Source organism: Ovis canadensis, chromosome X (assembly GCF_042477335.2).
Source record: "Ovis canadensis isolate MfBH-ARS-UI-01 breed Bighorn chromosome X, ARS-UI_OviCan_v2, whole genome shotgun sequence".
In the NCBI taxonomy this organism is placed as follows: domain Eukaryota; kingdom Metazoa; phylum Chordata; class Mammalia; order Artiodactyla; family Bovidae; genus Ovis; species Ovis canadensis.
In genome coordinates, this window is record NC_091727.1 from 138,147,076 (window position 1) to 138,172,010 (window position 24,935).

Consider the following 24,935-nt stretch of genomic DNA (forward strand, 5'->3'; position numbering starts at 1 on the left):
GTTTTAAAAATTGAGTATTTTTAGTTAAGTAAATATGAAATAAATATCACTTGTTTCTTAATTTTGTGATCTGTGGCAAAATACTTAACCTCTTTGGTTCTAAGCTAATTTTTTTTTTGAAAACTGAAAATAAGAAAACTACCTACATCACAGAAAGCAGAAATCACAAAGTAAAATAGTGTAAAAGAAAGGAGCTTGTCATCAGTCAGTAGAAAGTTTCCCTCTAATGAGCTCTTACTTTGCAAAGTACTGTGCATTCATGAGTTTCCTAGGGCTGCCATAACAAAGTACTATGAACTTAAAACAATCAAAATCTGTTTGCTCTGAGTTCTGGAAGCCAAAAGTCTGAAATCCCTTCATAGCTTGTAGGGAACAATCCTTTCTTCTTCTACCTTCTAGTTGTTACTGACAGCCCTTGGTGTTCCTTGGTTTGCAAATGTATTACTCCAATCTCTGCCTCTGTCTTCACATGACCTCCTTCTCTGTCTATCTGGACTGTGTCCAAATTTCCCTCTTCAGATAGGGCACCTGTCATATTGGATGTAAAGCCCACCCTAATCCAGTATGACCTCATCTTAACTTGATTACATCTGTAAAGACAATATTTCCAAATAAGGTCATATTCAGTCACAGGTTTCAAGTGGACATGAATTTTGAATATTAGGAGGACACTATTCAACCCAGCATAGAATGCTAGAGTTATTCCCTCACCAAATTTGGTTAATTTGGGTCAAAGTAGATATTAAAGCTAAAGTAATTAATGTTCAAAGGGATTTGAAAAGGTCACTGAACTCATAACCAGCAGAGCCAGTATTCTAGTTTATGACTGACTGGATTCCAAAACTTTCTTTTCATTTTGTGCTTATGATTCTTCTCTACCATTACATAAGGTAAAATTTTTAAAACCTCTTATCTCCTTACTACTATGGTAGTGCTTATTTGTATGAAAGACTCATTACAAAATAGGATGATAACTTACTGAATTGTGTATATTTTACTTTAATACATATTGAAAAATTTTCCTACAAAAGAGTATCTTCAATTTACATTTCACCTAACAATATATTATTTTAATCTATTATTTTTTGCCTTTACCAAATGTTTGGTCAAAACTAATGTCATGTGTTTCCATTATTATGTGTTTGAGTAGTGTTGTTGTTTGATTATTAGTAAAGCTAAATATTTTTAAATGTTTCCCAAACACTTGTATTTCTGATTTTGTGAATTACCTGTATATATAATTAATATGTTACTCTATTAAGGTGCTCTATTTTATATAAGCATTTATAAAAGTTGTTTATATATTCATGCCACCAATCCTTTATCCTAGATTTTGCAGCAGAATTTTCCAAATTGTGACTTTATTTTATATTTTATATTTTTTTTCCACAGATTTAAATTATAATGCATTCAAATAATTGTGTTCATCAATTCCATATATTGTCTCTTGCTTAGAAGAATCTTCCTTGCTTCAGAATTTTAGCATGCTTTCTTAAATTTTCTTCTTGTATTTGCATAGTTTGATGTTTACATTTAGTTTTTAATTTATATGTTTTTTTTTAATTTAAGAGATAAAGCATATACTGAGTTTCAAGTTTTTAAATAGCTTGTCATTTTCTCAATAATTAATTAATAACTCTTTTGTTTATTGTGCTATTCTGGTGGTTCAGTGGTAAAGAATCTGCCTGCCAAGAGGATGAAATGCTACCATTACCATATACTAAATTTAGTCATGCATAAATTTGCTTTTGAAATTCCTGATGCTCACTGGACTAATGCCACATTACTAAAGTTATTGTACTTATGTATAGTTTCAACATCTTATATAGCAAGTTTTCATTGATTATTTTTCCCCTCAGAATTATCTATTTTTATTCTTTTTTATCTAGTTGAAATATTTAATAATGTTAGAAACTCAAGGGACATAGAATAGCCAAAACAATTTTGAAGAAGAAAATGAAGTTGGAGAATTCATCTTCCTAATTTCAAAACTTATTACAAAGTTGCAACAATCAAGACAATGCAATACTAGCATAAGGTGAGACATATAGAATTCAGAGTCCAGAAACAAACTTATACATTGGGGATCAATTAATTTTCTTTTCTTTTTTTTAATTTTAGTTTTTTATTTTTTAAATTTTAAAATCTTTAATTCTTACATGCATTCCCAAACATGAACCCCCCTCCCACCTCCCTCCCCATAACATCTTTCTGGGTCATCCCCATGCACCAGCCCCAAGCATGCTGCATCCTGCGTCAGACATAGACTGGCGATTCAATTCACATGATAGAATGTGATTCTCCCAAATCATCCCACCCTCTCCCTCTCCCTCTGAATCCAAAAGTCCGTTATACACATCTGTGTCTCTTTCCCTGTCTTGCATACAGGGTCGTCATTGCCATCTTCCTAAATTCCATATATATGTGTTAGTATACTGTATTGGTGTTTTTCTTTCTGGCTTACTTCACTCTGTATAATCGGCTCCAGTTTCATCCATCTCATCAGAACTGATTCAAATGAATTCTTTTTAACGGCTGAGTAATACTCCATTGTGCATATGTACCACAGCTTTCTTATCCATTCATCTGCTGATGGACATCTAGGTTGTTTCCATGTCCTGGCTATTATAAACAGTGCTGCGATGAACATTGGGGTACATGTGTCTCTTTCAATTCTGGTTTCCTCGGTGTGTATGCCCAGCAGTGGGATTGCTGGGTCATAAGGTAGTTCTATTTGCAATTTTTTAAGGAATCTCCACACTGTTCTCCATAGTGGCTGTACTAGTTTGCATTCCCACCAACAGTGTAGGAGGGTTCCCTTTTCTCCACACCCACTCCAGCATTTATTGCTTGCAGATTTTTGGATCACAGCCATTCTGACTGGTGTGAAGTGGTACCTCATTGTGGTTTTGATTTGCATTTCTCTAATAATGAGTGATGTTGAGCATCTTTTCATGTGTTTGTTAGCCATCCGTATGTCTTCTTTGGAGAAATGTCTATTTAGTTCTTTGGCCCATTTTTTGATTGGATTGTTTATTTTTCTGGAATTGAGCTGCATAAGTTGCTTGTATATTTTTGAGATTAGTTGTTTGTCAGTTGCTTCATTTGCTATTATTTTCTCCCATTCAGAAGGCTGTCTTTTCACCTTGCTTATATTTTCCTTTGTTGTGCAAACAATTCCATTCACCATTGCAACGAAAAGAATAAAATACTTAGGAATATATCTACCTAAAGAAACTAAAGACCTATATATAGAAAACTATAAAACACTGATGAAAGAAATCAAAGAGGACACTAATAGATGGAGAAATATACCATGTTCATGGATTGGAAGAATCAATATAGTGAAAATGAGTATACTACCCAAAGCAATTTACAAATTCAATGCAATCCCTATCAAACTACCAGCCACATTTTTCACAGAACTAGAACAAATAATTTCAAGATTTGTATGGAAATACAAAAAACCTCGAATAGCCAAAGCAATCTTGAGAAAGAGGAATGGAACTGGAGGAATCAACTTGCCTGACTTCAGGCTCTACTACAAAGCCACAGTCATCAAGACAGTATGGTACTGGCACAAAGACAGACATATAGATCAATGGAACAAAATAGAAAGCCCAGAGATAAATCCACACACATATGTACACCTTATCTTTGACAAAGGAGGCAAGAATATACAATGGAGTAAAGACAATCTCTTTAACAAGTGGTGCTGGGAAAACTGGTCAACCACTTGTAAAAGAATGAAACTAGATCACTTTCTAACACCGCACACAAAAATAAACTCAAAATGGATTAAAGATCTAAATGTAAGATCAGAAACTATAAAACTCCTAGAGGAGAATATAGGCAAAACACTCTCAGACATAAATCACAGCAGGATCCTCTATGATCCACCTCCCAGAATACTGGAAATAAAAGCAAAAATAAACAAATGGGATCTAATTAAAATTAAAAGCTTCTGCACAACAAAGGGGATCAATTAATTTTCAACAAAGATGTCAAGATCATTCAATGGTGAAAGAATAGTGTTTTCAACAAATGAGGTCAAATGATGTTAGACCAACTGGATATCCACATGCAAAACAGTGAAGGTGTAGAGCCTGTGGGCTACAACTGCTGAAGCTCCTGTGCCCTAGAGCCTGTGTTCTGCAACAAGAAAAACCACCACAAGGACAAGCCTGTGTGCTGCAAGGAAAGAACAGCCTCCCACTTGCCTCAACTAGAGAAGGCCTGTGTATACCAATGAAAACCCAGTGAGTGCAACCAAAAACAATAAAATAAATTAAAAATAAATAAATAAAGCCAACCTTACAAAAAAAGAAAAAGAAGAAGACAGTGAAGATGGACCTGTGCCTCATACCATGCACAAAAACTTAAGTCAAAATGGATCAAAGACCTAAATCTAAGACCTAAAGTTAATACATTTTTGAAGAAAATTTAGGATAAAAATTGCTTCCTTGAATTAGGCAGTGAATCCTTTAACAAAAGGAAAATAAAAGGTAAGCAGTGTTTCATTAAAATTAAAAACTTTCATGCATCAAAGGGTACTATCAAGCAAATGAAAAGAAACCTAAAGAGTGTGGGAAAATATTTGCAAGTCACATAGATAATGGTCTAGTGTCCAGAATATATAACTAATACAACTCAACAATATAAAGACCAATAATCCAATTTCAAAATAGGCAAAGGATTTAACAGATATTTCTCCAAAAAGACTTACAGATGACCAACAAACAGATTAAAAGATGATCAGTCAGTCACTGTTGTTGTTGTTCAGTCACTAAGTCATGTCCAACTCTTTGTGACCCCATGGACTGCAGCATGCCAGGCTTTTTTGTCCTTCACCATCTCCTGGAGTTTCCTCAAATTCATGTCCACTGAGTCGGAGATGCCATCCAAATATCTTATCCAAATAACTTATCCTCAATCTTTCCCAGCATCAGTCTTTTTCAGTGAGTTGGTTCTTTGCATCAGGTGGCCAAAGTATTGGAGCTTCAGCTTCAGCATCAGTCTATCCAATGAATATTCATAGTTGATTTCCTTTAGGATTGATTGGTTTGATATCTTTGCTGTCCAAGGGACTCTCAAGAGTGCTTCTCCAGCACCAAAATTCGAACGCATCAATTCTTCAGCAATCACCCTTCTTTATGGTCCAACTCTCACATTCGTACATGACTACTGGGAAAACCATAGATTTGACTATGAGGATCTTTGTCTGCAAAGTGATTTCTCCACTTTTTAATACACCATATAGGTTTGTCATAGCTTTCTTTTCAAAGAGCAGGTGTCTTCTAATTTCATGGCTGCAGTCACCATCCGAAGTGAATTTGGAGCCCCCCAAAATAAAATCTGCCACTGTTTCCACTTTTCTCCCATCTTTTTGCCTTTAAGTGATGGGACTGGATATTATGATCTTAGTTTTTTTGAATATTGAGGGTTTTTTTTTAATTTTTATTTTTACTTTATTTTACTTTACAATACTGTATTGGTTTTGCCATACATTGACATGAATCCACCACGGGTGTACATGCGATCCCAAACATGAACCCCCCTCCCACCTCCCTCCCCACAATATCCCTCTGGGTCATCCCCGTGCACCAGCCCCAAGCATGCTGTATCCTGCATCAGACATAGACTGGTGATTCGATTCTTACATGATAGTATACATGTTTCAATGCCATTCTCCCAAATCATCCCAACCTCTCCCTCTCCCTCTGAGTCCAAAAGTCCGCTATACACATCTGTGTCTTTTTTGCTGTCTTGCATACAGGGTCATCATTGCCATCTTTCTAAATTCCATATATATGTGCTAGTATACTGTATTGGTGTTTTCCTTTCTGGCTTACTTCACTCTGTATAATCGGCTCCAGTTTCATCCATCTCATCAGAACTGATTCAAATGTATTCTTTTTAACGGCTGAGTAATACTCCATTGTATATATGTACCACAGCTTTCTTATCCATTTTTACACTCTCCTCTTTTACCCTCATCAAAAGGCTCTTTAGTTCCTCTTCCTTTTCTCGCTTTATAGTTGTATCATCTACCTATCTGAGGTTGTTGATATTTCTCCTTGCAATGTTGATTCCAGCTTGCGATTCATCCAGCCCAGCATTTTTGCATGATGTATTCTGCATATACGTTAAATAAACAAAGTGACAATACACAGCATTGTTATATTCCTTTCCCAATTTTGAACCAGTTAGTTGTTCCATGTCCGGTTCTAACTGTTGCTTCTTTACCTGCATACAGGTTTGTCAGGTTTGTCAGGTTTGTCTGGTATTCCCATCTCTTGGAGAATTTTCCACAGTTGTGATCCACTGAGTCAATGGCTTTAGTATTATCAATGAAGCAGAAGCAGATGTTTTTCTGGAATTCTCTTGTTTTATCTAAGGCCCAACAGATGTTGGCAATTTGACCTCTGGTTCCTCTGGCTTTCCAAAATCCAAAATTCCAGGACATCTGGAAGTTCTCAGTTCAAGCACCATTGAAGCCTCATTTCAGTTCAGTTGTTCAGTCGTGTCTGACCCGTTGCAACGCCATGGACTGCAGCACGCCAGGCCTGCCTGTCCATCACCAACTCCCGGAGCTTGCTAAAATTCATGTCCATTGAATCCATTACAGATTTTGAGCATTACCTTGCTAGCATGTGAAATGATTGTAATTGTGGAGTAACAGTCTTTGGCATTGCCCTTCTTTGGGACTAGAATGAAATCTGACCATTTCCAGTCCTGTGGCCAATGCTGAGTTTTCCAAATTGGCTGGCATATTGAGTATAGCACTTTAGTAGTGTCATCTTTTAGGATTTTAAATAGCTCAGCTGGAATTAGTCATTAGGGAAAGGGAAATCAAAACCACGGGATATCACTTTTCACCCAGCAGAATAGCTATACTATGAGAAAAGAAGGAAAATAACAAATGCCAGTAAGTATGTAAAGATAGTGGAACCATAATACACTTTTGGTGGGTATCGTGAAATAGTGCAGCCACTCTAGAAAAATTTTTGGTTCCTCAAAAAGTTAAAAATAGTATTACCATAGGACCCAGAAATTCAACCCAAGAGAACAGAAAACACAAGTTCACAAACAACCTGTCCAGAAACGTTCATAGATACATTATTCAAAATTGATAATGTGCAGAGACAACACCATCAGTTAATAAATGGGTAAATAAAGTGTGCTATATCCATACGGGTATATTACTGACACGAGCTACATATACATGGACCTTGAAAATATTATCCTAACTAAAAGAAGTCAGACACAAGAGGCCACATAATATATGATTTCATTTTTATATGAAATACCCAGAAGAGGTAAATCTGTTGAGGTAAAGAACAATTTAGCAGCTGTCCAGGATGGCGGGAAGAAGGAATCGAGAGGATTGTCATCCCTTTTTGGGGTAACAAAATGTCCCAGAATTAGACAGTGGTGATGTTTGTACAATAGAGTGAGTGTACTAAAAAAACCCCACTGAATTGTGTACTTTAAAATAGTTAAATGAATTTTATATGATATGAATTTTATTTCAATAAAATTGTATTAGACATAAAAACATAAATTTGAAAGAAATAGTGTCTTGTCTTTTTTTTTTTTTTTTTGACCATGCAACTTGTGGGATCTTAGTTCCCTGAAAGGTACTCAAACCAGTGTTCTCTGCAATGGACGTCCAGAGTCCAAACCACTGGACAGCCAGAGAAATCCTGAATACCATCATTTTGGATTGGAACATTAAATATTCTCAAAATATTATTTCTCAAAAATTTAATGTATAAAATGAATGTAATTCTGATTAAAGTCCTAGTACCATTTTCTTTGTTGTTTTTGTTTAGTTGCTGAGTTAAGTCCAAATCTTTTGTGACCCCATGGGGTATAGTCTGCCAGGCTCCTCTGTCCATGGGATTTCCCAAGCAAGAATACTGAAGTGGGTTGCCACTTCCTTCTCTCTATAAAGTTTTCTACAACCAGATAAATAATCTTAAATTTTAAGTATAAGCATAAAAACCTAAGAATAACCATTTTAAAAGCATAAACATGAAGAAATGAGAGAAAGAACTTCTTTAGCAATTATCAGAATGCTGTATAAAGCCTCCTTAGTAAAACAAATGTAATATTGGTTTAGAAATAGACAAAAACATCAGTAGAACACAATTAAATCCCACTATCCAGAAAATTTAATATATGACAAAGTGGATTTTCAAATTTATTGAAAAAAGATAGCTTAATTAATAAGTGATTCTGACACAACTGTTTAATTTCTTTTGAAAGGAAAAATAATGTTTGTCGACTATCTTATATCATATAAAAACAAATCCCAGAATTATTTAAGGCTTGAATGTAAAACAATAGCTCTTCTAATTGAATCTGTTGCCTACTCATAATCTGGGGGTAGAGGAAACCCAAAAGTTACAACATAGAATGTAGATATGCTTAGCTACATGTAACTGAAAATATTAGTACAAAATGCAAATATGAAGTTAATAAAGAATATTAGATTTGAGTAAAAAACCTGAATTGGGAATGCAAGCAGATATAGATCTACACTAACACATGTATACAGAATCTAGAAAAATGGTACTAAAGAATTTATTTACAGGGCAACAATGGAGAAACAGACATAGAGAATAGACTCATGGACATGCGGAGAGGGGAGGAAATGGTGAGATGTATGGAAAAAGTAACATGGAAACTTAAATTCAGTTCAGTTCAGTTCAGTTCAGTCGCTCAGTCATGTCTGACTCTTTGCGACCCCATGAATCACAGCACGCCAGGCCTCCCTGTCCATCACCAACTCCTGGAGTTCACTCAGACTCGCGTCCATCGAGTCAGTGATGTCATCCCCTTCTCCTCCTGCCGCCAATCCCTCCCAGCATCAAAGTCTTTTCCAATGAGTCAACTCTTCACAAGAGGTGGCCAATGTACTGGAGTTTCAGCTTTAGCATTATTCCTTCCACAGAAATCCCAGGGTTGATCTCCTTCAGAATGGACTGGTTGGATCTCCTTACAGTCCAAGGGACTCTCAAGAGTCTTCTCCAACACCACAGTTCAAAAGCATCAATTCTTCAGTGCTTAGCCTTCTTCACAGTCCAACTCTCACATCCATACATTACCATATGTAAAATAGATAGCCAATGGGAATTTGCTGTATGGCTCAGGAAACTCAAACAGGGGCTCTGCATCAACCTAGAGGGGTGGGATGGGGATGGAGATGGGAGGGAGTTTCAAAAAGGAGGGGATATATGTATACCTATGGCTGATTCATGTTGAGGCTTGACAGAAAACAAGAAAATTTTGTAAAGCAATTATCCTTCAGTAAAAAATATATTCATTAAAAATTATTTTATAAATTGACCAAAAAAAATCAGGAAAATGGGCAAAAATAGGGATAAGCAATTCACAGAATATGCAATCCAAATGGTCAATACTACAAAGTTGTACAAATTTACTAGCAGTTAGGGGAATATAAGTTAAAGTTATAAGGAGATTGTTTTTTTTTTTTTTTTTTTACCCATCCATCAGATAATGAAATAAAATAATAAAACTCAATAACACATTATAAGGATAGATGTGGGCATGAATTTACTCTCATAGGCTAAAAGAAGAGATATTAGTTTTTACAAATGTTTGAAAAGGTGATCCAGTGGCATCTGTTAAAATTAAATTTAAGTTTAATTTAACTAATCTCATTTTAGAAACAGAAGCAACAATAAGGATACATGTCATGAAGCCTTTATCAGAACATTTTTTGTAGTGCAATCAACCTGAAAATAAATTGAACACCTACCAAGAAAAAAAAAGTGATTGAATATACTTAGAGTCTGTCAACACCATGGAACACCATGTGGCCATTAATAATAATAAATTACAGCTATACCTATTTAGTTGGAAAGACTGCCATGATATATATCATAATGAAAAAGCCAAGATGTAGAAAGTATGTGTGGTACAATATTTTTGAAAAACAATGTCCAAACAACTCCATATATGTGTACATTTGTATATGTGTATGTAAGTATGAAAAATATGGAATTATACATGGCATAAAAGGCTTTTAATATGATTCATGGAGGATATCATTTAGATAGAGTGAAGAGAGAAGAGAACAAGGAGAGGTAATCTAAATGACAAAAAATAAAGAAGTGGTATTCTACTCTAAAGAAGCATACATGTTATGTGTTATAATTCTATTTCACTTATACAAGATTAAATATACATATATGATTCTTAAATATTTAAATAGATAACTTTGTAAAGTTCTATAAAGCAAGAATAGATCTGATTAAGATTGTTTTACATATTAAAATCAATCTGGGGAGAATCTACAACAAAACAGTGTTCTCTTCTCATCAAAGAATGGCGTGTCTCAATATATATTCTAGCCTTCAATTAATGTTTTCTTGTAGGGCTTTTCCTTCCCTTCATGGAGGTTCCTTACATTTTGATCTTGATGCAACTTAGAAGTGTACACCCATGGCTGATTTGTGTTGATGTATGGCAAAAGCCACTGCAATATTGCAAATTAATTAGCCTCCAGTTAAACAAATTATTTTTTTAATTTAAATTTTATATTTTTCTTTTTTCAAGATGATATGCTTATTTTTTAATTGAAATTACAGTATAAAAGGCCATTCAGTGAAAGCCAAATTATATGAAATACGACACATGTGCATGCTTGTTAAGTTGTTTCAGTCGTGTCAGACTCTTTGTGACCCTATACCGTGTCCTTGTCCAAGAGACCTTTCTGACTCAGGGATTGAACTCATGTCTCTTACATCTCCTGCATTGGCTGCTCAGTTGCTCAGTCGTGTCTGACTGTTTGTGACCCCATGGACTCTACCCATCAGACTCTTCTGTCCATAGGATTCTCCAGGCAAAAATACTGGAGTAGGTTGCCCTTTCCTTCTCCATCCTGAATTGGCAGGTGGGTTCTTTACCACTAGCACCATCTAGGAAGCCCAAAATATGATATAATACAACTTATAAAAATGTACTAAAAATTTTAGATAATCACTTGATAATATTTACCATGCATGTCTCTAAAACTCAAAAATAAGTCATCATAGGTGAGCTTTTATGTAAGAAAGAAAAGTAGTCTATAGACAAATATTCCTTCAATTAACTACCAAAATCTCATTTACTTTTCCTTTATAGTTCTGTCCCATGGTTAAATATAAACCAATTTTCAGAATTTGGTAAGAGTTTGGTATGAAAATTAATTTAGTTTAAAATATATGTGGCATTTGGATTACCTTTCTCATCATATAGGGCTTCACTTGTGGTTCTGAATCCATCTGCAATGCAGGAGTCCCGGGTTGTATCTCTGGGTTAGGAAGGTTCCCTAAAAAAGGATAAATGATTAATCTTGATGTTTCAGGATCCTTTATCAAATGGATGAGAGAAAGGATGAAATTTGGTGCTTTTCTTTTTCTTTCCCTGATCTTTATTGAAATTCTGCTAACCAACTGGCAATCTTCTTCATCTTCCCTGGTTTGTCTTCTTGTCAGTCTAGAATCCAAAGAGCCTTTGAAATTTTTTAAACAAAAATTATTGCTCCTCAATTATTTTCTTCTGTACTTTTCTTATTTTTTCGTGTCTGATCTCTAACTCTCTAAACACCATACTGAAAATTTGATGTAGGAGCTTTAAAGGGATTGGACAATAATCAGGCTCAGTAATGATAATTATAAATTTACTGACAAATTCAAATGCAAGCAAATGAAAATGTGAGCACATTAAATATATCTTTTATATTTCAAATTGTGTTGCCTATGTACCACACTTTATGAAAACCATGCATAAAAAATATAAATTGCAAAAGAAAAAAGCAGGGCCTGAATTTCACCTTTCAAAGTTGTTACCTTTACAAAAGGAATCAATATAAATTTAAGTCATTAACTTACCTCATCATTTAAAATATAATTTAAGTATAATTTAGTCTTTTGTAAAATATTTGTGGTGCTTATAGTAAGGTATAACCTTATTGCAGTTACCAAGATGTGAGTTGAATCTGATTGGCTAATTAAATCCTTCCAATGAGAACATGTTTTTTTATGTCACTGCCATTTCTCTTGATTTCCACCTCATTCACCTTTGGTATCCTTTAGAAATATTGTTCTAGTCAGAAAAAAATATTGCCGATGAACACTTTTAGAAATGCAAGGAAGTCCTTAATTATGTACCCTAAACATGGGAAGTATTGGATCAGGTCTCTTTGTTGTATTTTGCCTGAGTCTGTGGGAAAGTCTCACAGAAGGAAACCAAAAAGTTGCATATGCGTACACTTGATCCTTGAGATTACTTCTGCCAAAAAGGGTGTCATTTTGTGCCAACCATATTAGCATTGTTTGCAGGGTGGACTTTTAATCATCTGGGTTTGAAATGAGACTACTAACTCATTGCTCATAGGCCAAAAAAACAGCTAAAGATGGCAACAGCTCTGAGTCACTATTCATTTTGGCTACAGTCAAGCTGGTAGTCCATGGCCAAAAGATAGCTTCTTCCATTCTCAATCCCTCAGCCTTTTATTTCACCTATGGGGTTATTGATTTCAAATAAAGTATCCAAAAAAACCTTCTTTCTACTAATCTTCTGAATCTCTTCTTAGCATAGTAAAACTGTCTACATTTTTAATGTTATTTTATCTGAATAACAAATCCCCAAATAATAATGATTCCAATCAAGATAAGTTGCTTGCTTCTGAGTCCTAATAGATATGTGACATTCAGCACAGATCTTCAAACTGTAACTATTACCAGACACCATCCTCTTTTAAACAACAAAATAATCTACATGAATTAGTGAAAGAGTATCAATTGGGGGCACTGCTTCCCTGGTGGCTCAGAGGTTAAAACGTCTGCCCACAATGTGGGAGACGTGGGTTCGATCCTTGGGTCGGGAAGATCCCCTGGAGAAGGAAATGGCAACCTACTCCAGTATTCTTGCCTGGAAAATCCCATGGATGGAGGAGCCTGGCGGGCTACAGTCCACAGGGTCACAAAGAGTTGGACATGACTGAGCTACTTCACTTTCACCCATAATACTTTAAAATTAAATATTTGAGATTTTGAGCACCAGTGAAAGGGAGGGTAATAGTCATCTGGAATGATGTTTTCCCTCAAAGCTCAGCTACTTGCTGGAGGTCAAAACTTCCTAGTTGCAGAGGCAGGATTGAGATTCTAGAGAGACTAACTTAGTATCTTATTGTATAAAATGGAACTTGTGTTTCTCCTTATAAAGCTCTGAAAGCATCTTTTTTTTTCGTTTTTTAAATTTTATTTTTACTTTATTTTACTTTACAATACTGTATTGGTTTTGCCATACATTGACATGAATCCACCACGGGTGTATACGAGCTCCCAATCCTAAATCCCCCTCCCACCTCCTTTTTTTAAGAGAACGTTTTGCGATGCATTAGTCTCTTTCAATATTTGTTTCAACAAGTTTTAACATTAAATTTAAAAAATAATTTTAAACATATCTAGTCCTTCCTATGATTTCTAGTCTAATCCAGTCCAATCTGTGATTTTCATATTTGCAAACCTCTTAACATTATTTCAGTTTCACTGCTTAAGAAATGGAAGACCAGAGGGTTTGGGTGACTTCTCTATGATGTCACATCTAGTAACAGCAGGAGCTGGGCATAGAATTCATGGTTCCTGCTATTCACCTGGAACTCCTAGTAGTTAAATCTTCAGCCTGAAAGGTCTCAGTACTCAACATTTCTTCTAGCTTGAGTTTTCTGGTAGCTATTGTGTCAGAGAGCTATGAAATATCAGAATTTCCTTTTTATTATCAGGCATTCTGTGCTCAGGGGATTTCAAGGACATTAGTTATAAACTACACTCTCACTCCAGAGAAAGACATGGCAAACATCAGAAAAAGATGAGGCGGTAGAATAAAAGGTAGTAAAGTGCTTCGATGGCAAAGGTTATGCAAGTGTAAAGGCAGACTCTTCTCACACATTCTGTCAATGGGAATAAGGAGATTTTGAAGTGCAATTTAATGGCCAAATAGAAGTCATAAGCTGACCAAACTATCTGAATCTTAGTGTCTTTTAACTAAAGTATAAATTATTACTCTGGAGTAATGAGGAGCTACATTTTTCCAAGATATGATGAACAATTCTGTATACATTTCCCTGAATTATTATGTAATGGTGTTCACATAAAAAATGTCTTTCGATATACTTTCAGTATCCTCAATCAAAACTTATGGCAGGGGAGCGAAAGCTTTTAACTGAATCTGTAGCAAAGGAAAAAAAAAACTTATTAAATAAATAAATATCCATTGCCTTCATTTGAGGACAGCTCACTGGCTTGCTCAGTGATCCCTTCTTCAGTTAAGTAGGTTTGAATATCCCAGATTGCTGGTGTGCACTCATCAAATAGGTAATGACTCAGGGCAAGCACAGAGCAGCTAAAAGCATTCTCAGTTTTAAAGCACTGACACTTTGCTTTCCAAAAACCAAGTTTAATAGACTGTGATTCCTGTACTTGTTAATAAAGACATTCTAGAAAACAAAAGACAAATCTTTAGTCACTGATGCTCTCAATGTATATCTCATTATGGTTTCAATATGCATGTCAATGAATATTAATAAATGAAAAAGTACTTCCAAATGTTTATTAGTCATTTGTATTTCTTCGTTCTAAAATTTCCTTTCAAATATTTTGCTGATTTTACAATCTTTCTATCTCACTCTTACTGCTTTGTAAGAGCTCTTTGTATTTCCAGGCTACTATGTGTCAGCTTTATGTATTAAAGATATCTTCTACTATCTTGTGCCATGCCACTTCACTATTTTAGTGCTGTATTTTGATAAACAGAAGTTGTTAAATTTGTACCCCAAGTCAACTATGTTAAACACATTATATTTATTTACTATGATGCTTTATTATGATTTATTATTTAAGTTATACATGTAAAACTTTACTACCTCTCACAAGGCTATAGAAGCATACTGAGTAAAAAACAGTGATTCCCTTTCAATATTATCACTCCACTGCTGATCCAAATTTAAGAACTGTTAGATATTTTCTAGACCTATGTATGCATATGTGTGTGTGTGGAGAGCAGCACAAAATATAGTTAAAAGCACCACTAGGGAATCAGTTACTGAGTTCAAATATGATCTCCCAGTTTTACCAACTATGTGACCTTAGACAAGTTGGTTCACCTTTCTTTTTCAATGTCTTCCTCTGCAAAATGAAGATAATACCAATATTTACTTTACAAAGTAGTTATGTTATGAAGATGAATGCATAGAAGTCACTTTACATGTATATTCCATAAAATAAAAATAACTAAGGTAACTCAGAAGGTAAAGAATCTTTCTGGAATGCTAGAGACCCGGTTTGTTCTCTGGATCAGGAAGATCCCCTGGAAAAGGGAATGGCAACCCACTCTAGTATTCATGCCTAGAAAATTTCATGGACAGACTATGGAGTCACAAAGAGTTGGACACAACTGAGTGACTAACACTTTCACTTTGCCGACATTTTTTTAGCACTTAATATGAGCCAAGTAATTTTCATGTGTTAATCTATTTAACCACCACAGTTATTCTATACCTTTTGTTTTTCTTTTTTAATTTATTTTTTATTGAAAGATAATTGCTTTACAGAAATATTGTTGTTTTCTGTCAAACCTCAACATGAATCAGCCATAGATATACATATATCTCCTCCTTTTTGAACCTCCCTTCCCATCTCACACCTCTAGATTGATACAGAGGCCCTGTTTGAGTTTCCTGAGCCATAGAGCAAATTCCCAGTGGCTGTTTTACATATGGTAATGTAAGTTTTCATATTACTCTTTCCATACATCTCACCCTCTCCTCCCCTCTCCCCATGCCCATAAGTCTGTTCTCTGTGTCTGTTTCTCCATTGTTGCCCTGTAAATAAATTTTTCACTACCAATTCTCTAGATTCTGTATATATGTGTTAGAATATGATATTTATCTTTCTCTTTCTGACTCACTTCACTCTGTATAATAGGTTCTAGGTTCATCCACCTCATTAGAACTGACTCAAATGTATTCCTTTTGATGGCTGAGTAGTATTCCATTGTGTGTGTGTGTGTGTGTTTGTGTGTGTGTTTGTGTGTGTGTGTATATATATAAACAACTTCTTTATCTATTCATCTGTTGGTGAACACTTAGGTTGCATTCATGTTCTAGATATTGTAAATAGTACTGCAGTGAAAAATGGGACAGATGTGTCTTTCTCAATTTTGATTTCCTAAGGGTATAATGCCTAGGAGTGGGATTGTGGGGTCATATGGTAGTTTTATTCCTAGTTTTTTAATAAATATCCAAACAATCTTCCACAGTTTATTGTGATCCACACAGTCAAAGGCTTTGGCATAGTCAATATAGCAGAAATAGATGTTTTTCTGGAACTCTCTTGCTTTTTCCATGATCCAGCGGATGTTGGCAATTTGATATCTGGTTCCTCTGCCTTTTCTAAAACCAGCTTGAACATCAAGGAGTTCACGGTTCACGTATTGCTGAAGCCTGGCTTGGAGAACTTTGAGCATTACCTTACTAGCATGTGAGATGAGTGCAATTGTGCGGTAGTTTGAGCATTTTTTGCCACTGCCTTTCTTTGGAATTGGAATGAAAACTGACCTTTTCCAGTCCTGTGGCCACTGCTGGGTTTTCCAAATTTGCTGGCATATTGAGTGCAGCACTTTCACAGCATCATCTTTCAGGATTTGAAACCGCTCAACTGGAATTCCATCACCTCCACTAACTTTGTTTGTAGTGATGCTTTCTAAGGCCCACTTGACTTCACATTCCAGGATGTCTGGCTCCAGATTAGTGATCACATCATCATGATTATCTGGGTCACGAAGATCTTTTTTGTATAGTTCTTCCATGCATTCTTGCCACCTCTTCTTAAGATCTTCTGCTTCTGTTAGGTCCAGACGATTTCTGTCAGGTCGAGACAATTTCTGTCCTTTATCAAGCCCATCTTTGCATGAAATGTTCCCTTGGTATCTCTAATTTTCTTGAAGAGATCTCTAGTCTTTCCCATTCTAATGTTTTCCTCTATTTCTTTGCTTTGATCGCTGAAGAAGACTTTCTTATCTCTTCTTGCTATTCTTTGGTTCTGCGTTGAGATGCTTATATCTTTCCTTTTCTCTATTGCTTTTCGCCTCTATTCTTTTCACAGCTTTTTGTAAGGCCACCCAAGACAGTCATTTTGCTTTTTTGCATTTATTTTCCATGAGGATAGTCTTGATCCCTGTCTCCTGTACAATGTTATGAACCTCAGTCCATAGTTCATTAGGCACTCTATCTATCAGATCTGAGCCCTTAAATCTATTTCTCACTTCCACTGTATAATCATAAGGGATTTGATTTAGGTCATACCTGAATGGTCTAGCGGTTTTCCCTATTTTCTTCAATTTAAGTCTGAATTTGGTAATAAGGAGTTCATGATCTGAGCCACAGTCAGTTCCCGTTCTTGTTTTTGTTGACTGTATACAGCTTCTCCATCTTTGGCTGCAAAGAATATAATCAATCTGATTTCGGTGTTGACCATCTCGTGATGTCCATGTGTAGAGTCTTCTCTTGTGTTGTTGGAAGATGGTGTTTGCTATGACCAGTGCATTTTCTTGGCAAAACTCTATTAGTCTTTGCCCTGCTTCATTCTGCATTCCAAGGCCAAATTTGCCTGCTACTCCAGGTGTTTCTTGACATCCTACTTTCTCATTCCAGTCCCCTATAATGAAACGGATATCTTTTTTGGGTGTTAGTTCTAAAAGATCTTGTAGGCCTTCATAAAACCTTTCAACTTCAGTTTCTTCAGCATTACTGGTTGGGGCATAGACTTGGATAACTGTGATATTGAATGGTTTGCCAAAGACGAACAGAGATCATTCTGTCGTTTTTGAGATTGCATCCAAGTACTGCATTTCGGACTCTTTTGTTGACCATGATGGCTACTCCATTTCTTCTGAGGGATTTCTGCCCGCAGTAGTAGATGTAAAAGTCATCTGAGTTAAATTCACCCATTCCAGTCCATTTTAGTTCACTGATTCCTAGAATGTCAATGTTCACCCTTGCCATCTCTTGTTTGACCACTTCCAATTTGCCTTGATTCATGGGCCTGACATTCCAGGTTCCTATGCAATATTCCTCTTTACAGCATCAGATCTTGCTTCTATCACCAGTCACATCCACAACTGGGTATTGTTTTTGCTTTGGCTCCATCGCTTCATTCTTTCTGGAGTTATTTCTCCACTGATCTCCAGTAGCATATTGGGCACCTAATGACCTGGGGAGTTCCTCTTTCAGTATCCTATCATTTTGCCTTTTCCTACTATTCATGGGGTTCTCAAGGCAAGAATACTGAAGTGGCTTGCCATTCCCTTCTCCAGTGGACCACATTCTGTCAGGCCTCTCCACCATGACCCGTCTGCTTTGTTGACTATGCCAAAGCCTTTGACTGTGTGGATCACAATAAACTGTGGAAAATTCTGAAAGAGATGGGAATACCAGACCACCTGACCTGCCTCTTGAGAAATCTGTATGCAGGTTAGGAAGAAACAGTTAGAACTGGACATGGAACAACAGACTGGTTCCAAATAGGAAAAGGAGTATGTCAAGGCTGCATATTGTCACCCTGCTTATTTAACTTATATGTAGAATATATCATGAGAAACGCTAGACTGGAAGAAACACAAGCTGGAATTCAAGATTGCCAGGATAAATATCAATAACCTCAGATATGCAGATGACACCACCCTTGTGGCAGAAAGTGAAGAGGAACTAAGAAGCCTCTTGATGAAAGTGAAAGAGGAGAGTGAAAAAGTTGGCTTAAAGCTCAACATTCAGAAAATGAAGATCATGTCATCTGGTCCCATCACTTCATGGGAAATAGATGGGGAAACAGTAGAAACAGTGTCAGACTATATTTTTGGGCTCCAAAATCACTGCAGATGGTGACTGCAGCCATGAAATTAAAAGACGCTTACTCCTTGGAAGAAAAGTTATGACCAACCTAGATAGTATATTAAAAGCACAGACATTACTTTGCCAACTAAGGTCCGCCTAGTCAAGGCTATGTTTTTTCCGGTAGTCATCTATGGATGTGAGAGTTGGACTGTGAAGAAGGCTGAGTGCCAAAGAATTGAAGTGTTTGAACTGTGATGTTGGAGAAGACTCTTGAGGGTCCCTTCAACTGCAAGGAGTTCCAACCAGTCCATTTTGAAGGAGATCAACCCTGGGATTTCTTTGGAAGGAATGATGCTAAAGCTGAAGTTCCAGTAATTTGACCACCTCATGCAAAGAGTTGACTCATTGGAAAAGACTCTGATTCTGGGAGACATTCATGGCAGGAGGAGAAGGGGACGACCGAGGATGAGATGGCTGGATGTCATCACGGACTTGATGGACGTGAGTCTGAGTGAACTCCAGAAGACGGTGATGGACAGGGGGGCCTGGCATGCTGCGATTCATGGGATTGCAAAGAGTCGGACATGACTGAGTGACTGAAATGAACTGAACTGAACTGATACCATCTTCCATAGTGGCTGTGTCAATTTATATTCCCACCAACAGTGCAAGAGGGTACCCTTTTCTCCACATCCTCACCAGCATTTGTTGTTTGTAGAGTTTTTGATGATGGCCATTCTGACTGGTTTGAGATATCTCATTGTAGATTTTATTCACATTTCTCTCATAATGAGTGATATTTAGGATATTTTCATATGTTTGTTAGCCATCTGTATGTCTTTGGAGAAATGTCTGTTCAAGTCTTTCCCCACTCTTTGATTGGGTTGTTTGTTTCTCTGGCATTGAGTTGTATGAGCTCCTTGTATATTTTCAAAATTAACCCTTTGTCAGTTGTTTCATTTACTATTATATTCTCCCATTCTGAGAACTATCTTTTTACCTTGTTTATAGTTTCCTTTGCTATACAAAAGCTTTTAAGTTTAATCAGGTCTCACTTGTTTACTTTTGTTTATTTCCATTACTCTAGGAGGTGGGTCATAGAAGATCTTGCTTTGATTTATTTGACAAGTACAGCAGGGAAGGGAAAAAGTGGAAAAAAGAAAAAAATCCAAAAGAATCTACAGAACAATTCAAAACATAAGGATAGTAAATGTTTTTCTTGAATCACTGCTGTCAGAGTCCTTTCCCTCACTATGAATCACAGTCCACCTCACCTCCCTAGGATGCCCTCCAACACTGTGCTGATCTCAGGACCTGCTGTGGGGGCAGCTCAGATTCTCTTCTGGTCCTACTTCTATGTGTTTTTGCCTCCAATGTCCACAACTATCAGAACTAGTGTGTTTTCTTTTGTGGGAGCTCTCAGTGACCTTTTGTATATTCCATAGACACAAAATCTGCCTAGTTGATGGTGTAGATATAATTTGCAGCTTGTCCAGCTGGGGGGAAGGTTTTGGGTCTTCTTCCTTAGCCACAATGCCCCTGGGTTTCAATTGTTATTTTACTCCCACCTCTGCATGTGGGTCATCCACTGCAGTTTGCTCCTGAGGCTTCCCTGGAGGGCTTGGGTTTGCCCCTGTGAGGGCCAGGTGTAGAGGTGATACAGCTGCTTGGGTCACAGGGGTTCTGGCAACACCAGGTACTCAGGGGAATTAGCAGCTAGGGCAGCAGGAAATATAGTGCTCTAGGATATGACAAGTATTAGGCAATACACTCCAGTATTCTTGCCTGGAGAACCCCACTCCCTGACGAGAATCCTGGCAGGCCATAGTCTACAGGGTCACAAAGAGACGGACACTACCAAAGTGACCCTGCATGCATAGACACAAGACATTTTTGCCTGTGGCAGCTCTGCCCCAGTGTGATCTGAGTGTGAAGGTGGTGCAGCTGTTTGGCTTTTGGGGACCCTGGAGGCACCAAGTGTGCAGGGACATGGACTGCCTTCACCACAGGAGTTATGGCCCTATCAGAGTCTTTTTTCAAGCCTCTTGTAGCTGGCAATCAGAAGGCCTCTTTGGCCAGTCTTTCTCTGTAGCTCTTCCCATTCAGGCACCTAGAGGGCTCCCTTGCCTGGGGTCCCTCTCTGTTGTTTAGCATGACAGACAAAGAGAGGGACTCCCCAGGCTGTGGTCCAACTCTGTAGATTGGCACATCAGGCATTTAAAGGGGCACCCTGGGTGAGGTCCTACTCTAGTTCAGCACATCAGTCACTTAAAGGAGTATCCTGGTTGGGGTCCTACTCTGTAGTTCAATGTTTCAGGCGTTTGATGAGCCAGTCTTTCTATTGTTCAGCTGCCATTGATGGTGTGTGGGGAGAGAGAGGCTATGGTGATGGTTCTACCCCCCTACACGTGACTCAGCAGTATTGCCTTGCTTCCATGGCTGCCTGGCTTTCTTCCACAGGCATTTCCCATCACAGTCTCTTCCCTCACCTCCCCTTGATCCATCTCTCTGCAGTCAACAGCACCCCTCAACCTGGGATTGTACCACACTCCCCAAACTCCAGCTCCCAGCTCCTGCACCTTCCAGCAGACCCTCATCCCTGTCCATGGTATGTATGGTTGTGGCAAGGGCTATTTGATTCTTTTTCCATTTAGGCTGCCACAGATCATCTGTTTCACTTTCACCCTTAAATCTTTCTCCTCTGACTCAGACAATTGCCCTAATGTGGGGATCAGACCCCTGCTTCAGTTCCCCCACCTGCCAAGGGCATATCCAGTCCTACTAACACTCCTGTTTTTCCTAATTCTTTTGTCCTACCAAGTTCAATGTTGTTCTATATATCATTTTCTTCTGGTCAGGTACTCCTGTCCACTCTCAGCTGGTGTTCTGCATGCACTTCTGTGTCTTAAGGTGTATTCCTGATCTTTCCATGGAAAGAGATGTACTCAACATCCACGTACTCCTCTGCCATCTTGTTCTCCTATACGCTCTCTTTTTAAGGTGAAGAAACTAAGGCACAAAAGAATTAAATAACTTGGCCAACATACATGGAAGCCCAGTTAGTTTATGAAGCCCAGGAAATCTGAATCCAGAGTTCACATTCTTCACAAATTTACAGTATTCAGTATAGTATTATTAAGCACAGTCATCATGCAGTATATTGTCTCTCTAGACTTATTCATCTCCATAACTGAAAATTCACACTCTGACCAACATCTCCCAGTTTCTGCCATCTACTCATCCCTGCGTCTTGCTGTTCACACTGTTTGCTGAACCCAGGGTAGGCAAGGCACAAGCTAAGAGGCTAGAAGAAGACTCAAGGAGCCATAAGAACAGCAGACATTTTTATTCTATCCTGGCTGGCATGACAGCCATAAAACAGCTTCTCTCTTGGCTGACATAGCAGCCATAGCAGCAGCCATAACATAACATAACCTCATATAACATAGCCATGATGCCACTTCAGTGTAGCCCCAATGCAGAGCAGCGAGAGCTTTCATGGTAAAGGTCATACAGGCATACTGCACTCAGCCCTCAGGGCTTTCCAAGGTGGAGCTTATATAACAAAAGTAGCCTGTGTCCAAGCGAGTACCTCATAACCCATATGCACAGTGCTAAAAATAATCTCAGTCATTACATAACCTTGCAAAATCATTGTTCGCAAAATATGGGTCCAGAGGGCATGAGCGTGTGGGGCAAGACAGCCTGACTGGCACCATCTTGTTAATTTCCCCACACCTGGTAACGACTAGTCTATAAAGTTCACATTCTTAATTATTATACTGTATCCCAATCTTCCGCTCAAACATGCTCCATAGATGTTATCTGATAGTACCTGCATATACAAATATACAACTGTTTTTTGCATAAATGGCACAATACTAAAAATATTGTACTATCACTTGATTTTATCATTACATAAAACAGTAGCAATCTTTCCATGTTAGTACTTTATTTTCTAAACAGTTATGATGAATGTCAAAGGAGTATTTTGGGCCTAGAAAAGAAAACAACAGTCTCAAAGGCCCTTGCTGAATCATCTAACTTCAGAGAAAACAAAACAGAACTTTAGGTCCCACTCTGATGCTCCAGGCCAGTTACATCTTTCTGGGACTTATCCCCCCCTGTCCAGAAACCTTCCACCCCCTACAGCTGCCCAGAAGACTTATCAACCCCTGCCCAACTACAAATGCCATCTCAACTAAAGAATACCCAAAACAACCCGCATGATTAATGTTTCCCTTACCGCTTCCACAAACCTCCTTATAAACACGGAGCCTCCCTGATCTCTCTCCACACTCAGCCTGGTCCTTGGGCCGACTGTCGCCCCTCCTTGCTTGAATAAAAGTAACCTATTTCTGTTGAGGTCTTCTTTCCTCTTTCTGCCTCAGCCTGAACTATACCTTACATATGTCATGGTGTATTTGCATATTGTCTTCTTCCTCTGGAGCTGCTATAACAAAATACCATAAATTGAGTAGTTTATAAAAGTCAAAAAGTTATTTCTCACAGTTTTGGAGGCCGTGTAGTCCAAGATCACAATGCACAGCAGATACATTTTTCTTGTAAGGACCTACTTCTGGCTAACAGATTGGTGTCTTTTCACTGTATACTCACATGGGGGAAAAGAGGCAAGCTAGCTCTCTGAGGTCTATTTATAAGGCCAGTAATCCCAATGATGAGGACTCTGCCCTCATGATCTTATCATCTTCTCAAAGCCCCTAATATCATCACATTGGGGATTAGGATTTCAACATAAAACTTCTAAGGGACACAAGCTTTCAGACCTTTGCATCTATATTTAAGCATTTCTTTGTTAACAAACATTCGGGTGGTTCTTACATTTTTTCTGTTACAGTCATTGTAGCAATGATCATCTTTACACATGTATCATTTGAGTGAATGTGTAAATATTTCTGTAGAATGGATACTAAATAATAGAATTTCTTGGTCAAAGGGCTTGATGTTTGTTTAAGTATTTGCCCAGGGAGGGCATCTCTTAGTAAACACTGGTTTTATAAGTTATATAAAATTTACATTACAGATCTTGATGCATGTGATTTCCATAACCCGAATCTGTTGAATGTTCTTTGCTTGCTTGTCTCTTCTATAACCCAAATCCCTAGTTTTATAAAAACTTTTTTTATTTCTTTCACTTAGAAAGTGCTTTTCTAACAAATCCTGTAATATGCTTAGATAAGAATTTTATGAACATCTTATTTCCATTCTCCCTTCTTGAAACCAGCCTTAAAATGTCTATCAAATCATTTGTTTTATTGGTAAATTGCTCACCCTCAGTTGTTTATTTGGTTACAATAATTATTACAATAATTATTCTGCCTACATCTCTATAAACCTCTACAGTATCAAGTTGCCTTTATGTCTGCTCACTCTCACCTTATCCTGCAAGCTAGTCATCACTCATTTGGGTAAGAGAAAAAAAAAAAAAAAAAACTTTTCTATTTGCTCAAGAAATAATGTTGATTGTGGAAGCCCATAGACAATATTCTGCCAGGGCTTTTCCCATAGAGTAGAGATGGATATATAGTTTTGGGCCCCAGTCCCTTCCATCTTTTCATCTTCCTGGAAGTCTATCCCAGCAATGCAGGATAATATAGGTAGATAGCTTATTTCTCAATCACACAACCCTCTGGAACATTCTTTGTTCCAGACTGTTCTCTTCATATTTCAGTTCTGCTTAAAGTAGTTTTCACTTCCTTACCTTTATCTTTGAAATTTAGTCAAACTCTTCTAATTGCTCTTTTAAGACTTAAGTTTAGCATGTTTGGGAGGTATTATTTAGTTGTGAGAAATTTATACATTTTCTAGAGAGCTAGAGGGAGGCTCTTACCTGAAAACACTTTGGCAATCTGGGAGTTTTCTTGACCTCTTTCGTGGAGAATCTCTCTATACTAAATAAAAGAATTGCTTCCTTTTAACAAAAAAGAATATATATATATATATATATATATATATATATATATATATATATATATATAATTTGAGTCTTTTGTACAAGCCTAATAGGAGA